At 44.9% G+C, this 8,407-nt stretch overlaps 1 long non-coding RNA gene and 1 pseudogene across 1 annotated transcript; one reads left to right on the top strand and one right to left on the bottom strand.

The window, feature by feature from the left end:
- Positions 1 to 472: 472 nt before the first annotated feature.
- On the bottom strand, positions 473 to 4,014 carry LOC129408596 (nuclear factor 7, ovary-like; annotated as a pseudogene).
- A 2,982-nt stretch (positions 4,015 to 6,996) lies between these two features.
- Positions 6,997 to 8,197, top strand: LOC129408600 (uncharacterized). The gene is made up of 3 exons (XR_008632030.1): positions 6,997 to 7,064; positions 7,355 to 7,433; positions 8,134 to 8,197. It is a non-coding gene; the product is annotated as an uncharacterized LOC129408600 (long non-coding RNA).
- Positions 8,198 to 8,407: the final 210 nt, after the last annotated feature.

Raw genomic sequence — 8,407 nt, 5'->3', positions numbered from 1 at the left:
ATTTTTTATTTATTTTATTTGTTATTTTATTTTTTTTTTTTTTTTATTTATTTTTTTTTATTTAGTTTTTTAGTTTTTTTTTTAGTTATTTATTTTATTTGTTTTTTTTTATTTTTTAGTTTATTTAGTTATTTATTTTATTTATTTTATTTTATTTTTTAGTTATTTTTATTTATTTATTTTTTTAGTTTTTAGTTTTTTTTTTAGTTTTTTGTAGTTATTTATTTTATTATTATTTTTTATTTATTTATTTAGTTTTTTTATTTTTTTTTATTATTATTTTTTTATTATTTATTTTTTTTTTTTTTTTTTAGTTATTTTTTAATTTTTGTATTTATTTTGTTTTTATTTTTTTTTTATTTTTTTTTTATTTTTTATTTAGTTTATTTAGTTTTTTTTAGTTATTTAGTTTATTTTTATTATTTGGTCAAAATTCCAAAATGTATAAAAGAAACAAAGTGTGGAGGAAGGGTTCAAAAGAATCATGGACAACAGATCAGATATTTTTAGAACAGCTCTGATCTTGACACTAAAATCTGTGTGTAATGTATGACATCCATCCAAACTCTTTGTTACATTTGGACCTTCAGATTTAAACACTTCAGTTTCATTTACACTTTTACACTTATGTTCTTTGGTAAAATCTTCAGGGGGACGTTGTTGGGTTGTGTTTAAATATGGACGTATCTCATCAGTGAAAGTGTCTGTGATCGTGTGCAGGTCAGTGTTTGTGTCGGGGTCACTAAAGGTCAGTGTTCCTCTGTCCAAGTCCAGCTTCACTCTGAGTCTCTGCAGACGCCTCACAGACACAAGTTTATCTGTGTCTGGAGAACAGACTTTGTATTCATCATTAAAGAACCATATAAACCAATCTCCACTCTCCTTTTTCTTCGCTCTCTGAACAAATCTCTTCACACCTACAAACCATAATTTATTATCCCCGACCTCCACGTCCCAGCTGTGAGTCCCTGATCTAAACACTTCAGATCCAAATACACTGCACCCTCTACATCTCTCTGGATTCTGTGGAAGACTCTGTGTCTCTCCGCTCCTCACTGAGCTCAGATCTTCAGACAGGATGAGTCCAGTCCCTGCTGTGTTTGGATCCAGAATGACAGGGTAGAACCTCACCAGTCTCTCCATGTTCCTCCAGATGTTGAAGCTCAGGTTGCCCACATGTTTGACCTGGTCTATCAAAGCTCCATGTTCCATCTTCTGCTCCTCCACCAGGGGGCGGCGCTGCACTCTCTCTACTGTAGACTTGTACTGTAGCAGGAGGGAGGTGTCTGTGGCCCTCAGCTGCTCCTCTGTCTCTCTGATGGTTTTGGACACAGTCTCCATGTCTCTGCTCACTGTGTCCATCTTGTCCTTCATGCTCTGAGTCTTCTGCTCCTCCTCCTCCCTCAGAGCCTTCATCCTGGTCTCTTCTTCCTCCGACAGAAACTGGTGCAGTTTGTTAAACTGGTCTCGGATCTGTGCCTCTGTCTGTCGAGCCTGGGCTGTGATATGAGCTGCAGCGTCTTCAAACTGCTTTTTCCTCTGGGTCAGAACCTGCACAAAGAGTCAGAGTGAATCAGAGAGAGCAGCCCTCTGGTGTGTGGGGCCCTGACACATTAGTGTGATGGAAGTGAGTGAACACAGTTTGATGATTGTAAATCAAAGTTCAGACTCAAAGAAAATGTGAAGTGAAGTGAGTGAGCAGAGCCCAGCCTCTGGTGCAGCAGTCTAAGTGTGACAGTGGTCTGTGTGAGCTGAGGGCCACAGGGTTCTAAAGGCTGTGAGAACACAACCAGGTGTCTGGGGAGAGGGAGGTCTGCAGAGGCTCCACATGGTCAAACAGTGGCTGAGCGGTTAGTGCTCCCTCCACTTAACAAGAGGGTCCTGGGACTGATTCCCGGACGGAGCGTTTCAGAGTGGAGTTTGCATGTTCTCCCTGTGTCTGTGTGTTTGGTTTGATCTGAATTTAGAACAAAAGAACTTCACTTAACCACAGTTACTGAGGTGAAGAGTCTGTACCTGCAGTTTGTCCTGCAGAGGTTTGATGGACGTCCTCAGATGTTTTCTCTGGTCCTCGGCCGCCTCCTCGATGGGACTGAACCTGTGATCTTTGTGAGTCCTGGAGTCTCTGCAGACCAGACACACCAGCTGCTGATGGTCCAGACAGAAGAGCCGGAGCTTCTCTGAGTGAAGGCTGCACAGAGGCTCTGAAGAGGTCTGCTCTCTCTGCTCTTTATACGTCTGCACCAGGTTCTTCAGGACCAGGTTCAGGGGAGGATCCTTTGAAGACTCTTTCTTACAAACTGGACAGGTCTTTATGGTTTGTTCCTCCACCAGTTCTCCACACAGACTTTACAGAAGCTGTGGCTGCAGGACAGAAGCACAGGATCTCTGAAGAGCTCAGTGCAGATGGGACAGGTCAGGTCCTCCTCCAGCCTGGAAGCCATTTTGTCTCTACAAATAAAACCACAAAGACACAAAATGTCAGACACCTCACCACATTTTCAGACCATTTAAAGAAGAAGGACAGAAACATAAACCACAGACAAACACAAAAGCCGACGATAAACCTTCAGGACCTCCAGCCTCTTTCTCTTATTATTATTAATAATAATATTATTTCTGTTCTTCTCTGGAGCCTTTTAGAACAGATTAAACACACACACATTTCATACCTGCTGGAGTCATNAGTTTGTTAAACTGGTCTCGGATCTGTGCCTCTGTCTGTCGAGCCTGGGCTGTGATATGAGCTGCAGCGTCTTCAAACTGCTTTTTCCTCTGGGTCAGAACCTGCACAAAGAGTCAGAGTGAATCAGAGAGAGCAGCCCTCTGGTGTGTGGGGCCCTGACACATTAGTGTGATGGAAGTGAGTGAACACAGTTTGATGATTGTAAATCAAAGTTCAGACTCAAAGAAAATGTGAAGTGAAGTGAGTGAGCAGAGCCCAGCCTCTGGTGCAGCAGTCTAAGTGTGACAGTGGTCTGTGTGAGCTGAGGGCCACAGGGTTCTAAAGGCTGTGAGAACACAACCAGGTGTCTGGGGAGAGGGAGGTCTGCAGAGGCTCCACATGGTCAAACAGTGGCTGAGCGGTTAGTGCTCCCTCCACTTAACAAGAGGGTCCTGGGACTGATTCCCGACGGAGCGTTTCAGAGTGGAGTTTGCATGTTCTCCCTGTGTCTGTGTGTTTGGTTTGATCTGAATTTAGAACAAAAGAACTTCACTTAACCACAGTTACTGAGGTGAAGAGTCTGTACCTGCAGTTTGTCCTGCAGAGGTTTGATGGACGTCCTCAGATGTTTTCTCTGGTCCTCGGCCGCCTCCTCGATGGGACTGAACCTGTGATCTTTGTGAGTCCTGGAGTCTCTGCAGACCAGACACACCAGCTGCTGATGGTCCAGACAGAAGAGCCGGAGCTTCTCTGAGTGAAGGCTGCACAGAGGCTCTGAAGAGGTCTGCTCTCTCTGCTCTTTATACGTCTGCACCAGGTTCTTCAGGACCAGGTTCAGGGGAGGATCCTTTGAAGACTCTTTCTTACAAACTGGACAGGTCTTTATGGGTTTGTTCCTCCACCAGTTCTCCACACAGACTTTACAGAAGCTGTGGCTGCAGGACAGAAGCACAGGATCTCTGAAGAGCTCAGTGCAGATGGGACAGGTCAGGTCCTCCTCCAGCCTGGAAGCCATTTTGTCTCTACAAATAAAACCACAAAGACACAAAATGTCAGACACCTCACCACATTTTCAGACCATTTAAAGAAGAAGGACAGAAACATAAACCACAGACAAACACAAAAGCCGACGATAAACCTTCAGGACCTCCAGCCTCTTTCTCTTATTTATTAATTAATAATAATATTATTTCTGTTCTTCTCTGGAGCCTTTTAGAACAGATTAAACACACACACATTTCATACCTGCTGGAGTCATGAAGGTTGATTTGATTTGTTCTTTTTTCTTCATCTTGTATTAAGTTTATGAGTTGAATCTGAGCTGCCATTTCCTGTTTTATATTCCACAGTCTGGTCCATCCCCCACTGCTCTTCTCCGTTCACTTTCTGTGCTGTTTGTAACAGAAGTCTCTTTACACTCCATAGACTCTACAATATGACTTTATAAAGTCTTTTTAATTGGGGCTGTTGTGATAACAGCAAAACTGAATCACTGTGGTTCATGTTGTGTCACCGAACACCACACGTGACCAACGTGACCCGACCCAGAGTCCTGCACCCGCCCACACCCGCGAGTCAGCACCCGCACCGCCGCCCGTTAACCCGTGATTATATAAAGTCAAACCCGCACCTGCCGGACCTGTTAACATTCCACCTGTTACCCTCCGTGCCGTGATAAATCACACACAGATTCAAATCTTCTCACTGAAGCGTCCATCAGAATCTGAACCAGGACTAAAAAAGTTACGACTTCAACAATTAACCAGGAATCACACAAAACTGAAAATGAAACCAGGAGGACTTGACCAGGACTAAACCAGGACTAACCAGGACTAAACCAGACTCCAGGACTCTCAGGAACACGAACACAGGACTACTGAACCAGGACTGACCAGGACTAACCAGACTGAAACCAGGACCAGGAACCAGGACTGACCAGGACTAAACCAGGACTGAACCAGGACTGAACCAGAAACCAGACTAAACCAGGACTAAACCAGGACTAAACCAGGACTTAAACCAGGACTAAACCAGGACTAACCAGGACTAACCAGAACCAGGACTGACTAAACCAGGACTGAACCAGGACTGAACCAGGACTAAACCAGGACTAAACCAGGGACTGAACCAGGACTGACTAAACCAGGACTAAACCAGGACTGAAACCAGGACTGAACCAGGACTAAACCAGGACTGAACCAGGACTAAACCAGGACTAAAAGGACCAGGACTAAACCAGGACTAAACCAGGACTGAGACCAGGACTAAACCAGGACTACCAGGACTGAACCAGGACTAAACCAGGACTGAACCAGGACTAAACCAGGAAACCAGGACTAAACCAGGACTAAACCAGGACTGAACCAGGACTAAACCAGGACTCACTGTTGGGACGAGCTCGACGTTGCGCCCGTGTAGACTGTGGGGTGAGCGCAGGTGGAAGGAGCGGCGTAGGTCTGTGGTATCACCACGTACCGCACTGTTGAGCCGCTGTACTGTACCGCAGGAGAAATTCCCCAACCAGAGTTTCTTTGGTCCAGTTGAAATGGTGGTTCACACAGATTCTTCTGCCTCCGTGTCTCTGAACTGAACTGAACTTTTCCTGGTCTGGACTCTGACCTCATAAATGTTTTATGTCACTTTTATCTGAGATGAGACACACCTTTTTATGTCCAAAGTTGCAGATGAAATGTGGTTCAGTCTGCAGTCGCCGTAGTGATGAAAGAGGGTTATGAACAGGCGTGGCACAGTATGTGTGTTCATATTGAACCGTCACGGTACAGGGGTTATGGTTCGGTACGAGCATTTTCACGTAGAAAACACGGTACAAAATAAAGTTTGATTAAAAAAGATCCTGAGATACTGAAACAAACGTGGAACTGTTGTGTGGCGTGAGAGTTCCTTCAGGACGCATTTACACATTTACATCTGAAAACTCTGATTGGTAAGAGCAAAAAAATGAGCGAAGCAGTTGAGATTTATTTTGCATCCGCTCTGCGCCCGTACTCCACTGTAGAAGAGGTCGACTTCAAATATTTATTACATGTGCTGGAACCTGGCTACAGCGTGTCGTCCTGCAGCCACGAGAAACAAACTGTAGTCCCCAGCATTTACAACACAAGACACACAGTGGAGCAGGAGTTGTCAGCTGCACATTCAGTCGCTCTCACCACAGATTCGTGGAGTTTTTTCGCAGATTTTTTATTTTTTTTTACAGCGTATGAACGTGTATTGTGTATTACAGGAGGGTAGTAATTACACACGGGTGGGTCAGGACTAAACCAGGACTAAACCAGGTCTAAACCAGGACTAATCTTGGACTTAAGAGAGAAAACGCCGAGCAGTTTGTCCACAAATCGCGATCGGGCAATTGCCGCGTTTACCTCCGTGAGGAGCAGAGCTGAGCCGCTCCTTTCTCCTGCGTCACCTCCGACCCGACCCCACACTGAGTCCTGTTTCAGTCCTGTTTCAGTCCTGGTTTAGTCTGGTTTAGTCCTGGTTTAGTCCTGGTTTAGTCCTGGTTCAGTCTGTGGTGTGGGCAGTGCAAAAGTTTGATATTATCTCTGTGTTAACGGGCAGGCGGGTCCTGTGCGGTCCTGTCCTGGCGGGTGCGGTCCTGTCCTGGCTGGCGGTGCGGTCCTGTCCTGGCAGGTGCGGTCCTGGCAGGTGCGGTCCTGTCCTGGCAGCAGGTGCGGTCCTGTACTGGCAGGTGTGGTCCTGTACTGGACTCTGCTGCTGTCGGCTTCATTACAGAATAAATGAATCTTCAGTTTGTTACATAAAGAAGGAGGAAAATAACAAAAGGACGACAGCAGCAACAAGTTTTAAGAAGGAAGTAAAAAGTGTTGCACCTGTCGATCCTGTCGGAGAAAAGTGTATAAAGTTTGTGCTGAGGTTTTACAGACTTAAAACAGATAGAATAATTGTAAAATATAAAGTTGATACTTCGTGGATTTCAACTATCGCAGGTTATTTTTAGAACATAAACCCACGATAAACGAGGGACACTGAACTCTCACCTCAACCTGTGCACATGGACTCACACTTGTCCCGACCGGGACGGAAAAAGGAGAATTTCTTGTCCAAGTCGTTGTTAAATGTTCTTTTTATTATTATTATTAATGCATAAATATTTATCATCAAGAGATAAATATTTTTTTCCACATCATCATCATATGATTTGTTTTTTATGACTTTATTTCTTTTTATTGTTTCCCAGTCATTCATGTGAGTGTTGTGAAGCTGAATCTTAATAAAAGAATATTCAAGTCAAAGTTTGAGCTGCAGTGTGTCTCTTCTCTCTGTTTCAGCTCCTCGTGTTCAGGTGCAGAAAAGCGTCTGTGTCTTGGGTTTGGAATATTTTCTGAAATCGTTTGGAGACTTTTGGAGACGTTCAGAGGTGAGTGACAGGTGCAGCTGACAGGTCCTGACAGGTGCAGGTTAACAGTAATTTATCTGTTACAAACACAAATTGGACCAAATCTCTTTAGTTTGATTTAGTTCCTGTTTGATGGAGCTCATGTTGTGTTGTGTTGTTTTGTTGTGTTGTGTTTTTGTTTGTGCTTCAATCAATGTGACAAATGTTAGTTTTAAAAACACAAATGTGTGTGTGTGAGCAGAAGAGTGGGGCCTTTGGAAGTGTTTCCTCTGGACTCTGGTCTGACTCTGATCCAAATGTGTGTGTTTCAGATGGAGCTGTGGAGGGTGGGGCTGTGGAGGGTGGGGCTGCTGGTCTGGCTGTGGACCTCTGCAGGAGGACAGGAGCCAGGTCTGTGAACTCTCTACTGCCCCCTGCGGGCCGCCTCCTGTATAGTCAGCTTTTAAATGTGTTCTCCCACTTCTGCTGGAGGCACAAACTCCTCACACCAAGTCCTGAAGATGAAGTCCACCTGTTTCCTGTGTCCAACTGACACCAGAGAACAGGGCATTTTACCAGCACCGCGCTGCCCTTAAGCTGCGTTCAGACGCCGCCACAAAAAACACGCTGGACGCCTCCAGACGGAGCCTTTGTATTTGAGTTCAGACGTGACGCACGACTTAGACGACGAGAAACAACGGGAGAGAAATGCATGACCTGTGTCCAGGGCGTCGCTGCGGTCGGAGAGAGTCTTGATTTCCCGGTTAAAAGAAAAACTTTAGTGTTTTTATGACATAAACACTTCAGTGGAGGAGATCGGAGGTTGTAGTGTGTATTTTTGTTTGTATATCTGCTCTCCGCAAGCATTAGACAACAAAAGTTCAGCCTTTTCAACTTCTGACACTGATGCCCTGGAAGTGCTTCCAGAGCGACATCTAAACGTTAAAGACGCGTCCACACTAGATTCTTACCGTCCACATAGACTTTGTAAAGTGGACGCCGTGACGCCGCCGTCTGAACGCAGCTTTAGGACAAACTGATGCCCAAGAAGTGTGTCCTTGTTCCCTCACTCATTTCCTTGTCCCTTAACTTTGTCTCCTTGTCTCCTCAGAGCGGCGGTCAGTGTCCTGTGTCGTCATGGAGACCTGTGTCCTTCCCTGCAGATTGGACGGGGCTGAGCTCATACTGATCCGCTGCTGCTGTCAAACTACGGGTCGACAAGCAGCTTGAAGAGAAAAAGTGAGAAAAAGAGAAAACACGGCTCCCAATAAGAAACATGCTCCCTGTTGTTCGCTTCAAAGAGCCGAATCTAAGAGCCGCTTCGATCGCGACCGACCCATAACTCCTAGCTAGTAAATAAACTACCACTATTAGCCTTTAGCCGT

This window comes from Boleophthalmus pectinirostris, unplaced genomic scaffold, assembly GCF_026225935.1.
Source record: "Boleophthalmus pectinirostris isolate CB_2022bp ecotype Guang Dong unplaced genomic scaffold, ASM2622593v1 HiC_scaffold_17, whole genome shotgun sequence".
Taxonomy (NCBI): domain Eukaryota; kingdom Metazoa; phylum Chordata; class Actinopteri; order Gobiiformes; family Gobiidae; genus Boleophthalmus; species Boleophthalmus pectinirostris.
This window is presented reverse-complemented; position numbering and strand designations above follow the sequence as displayed.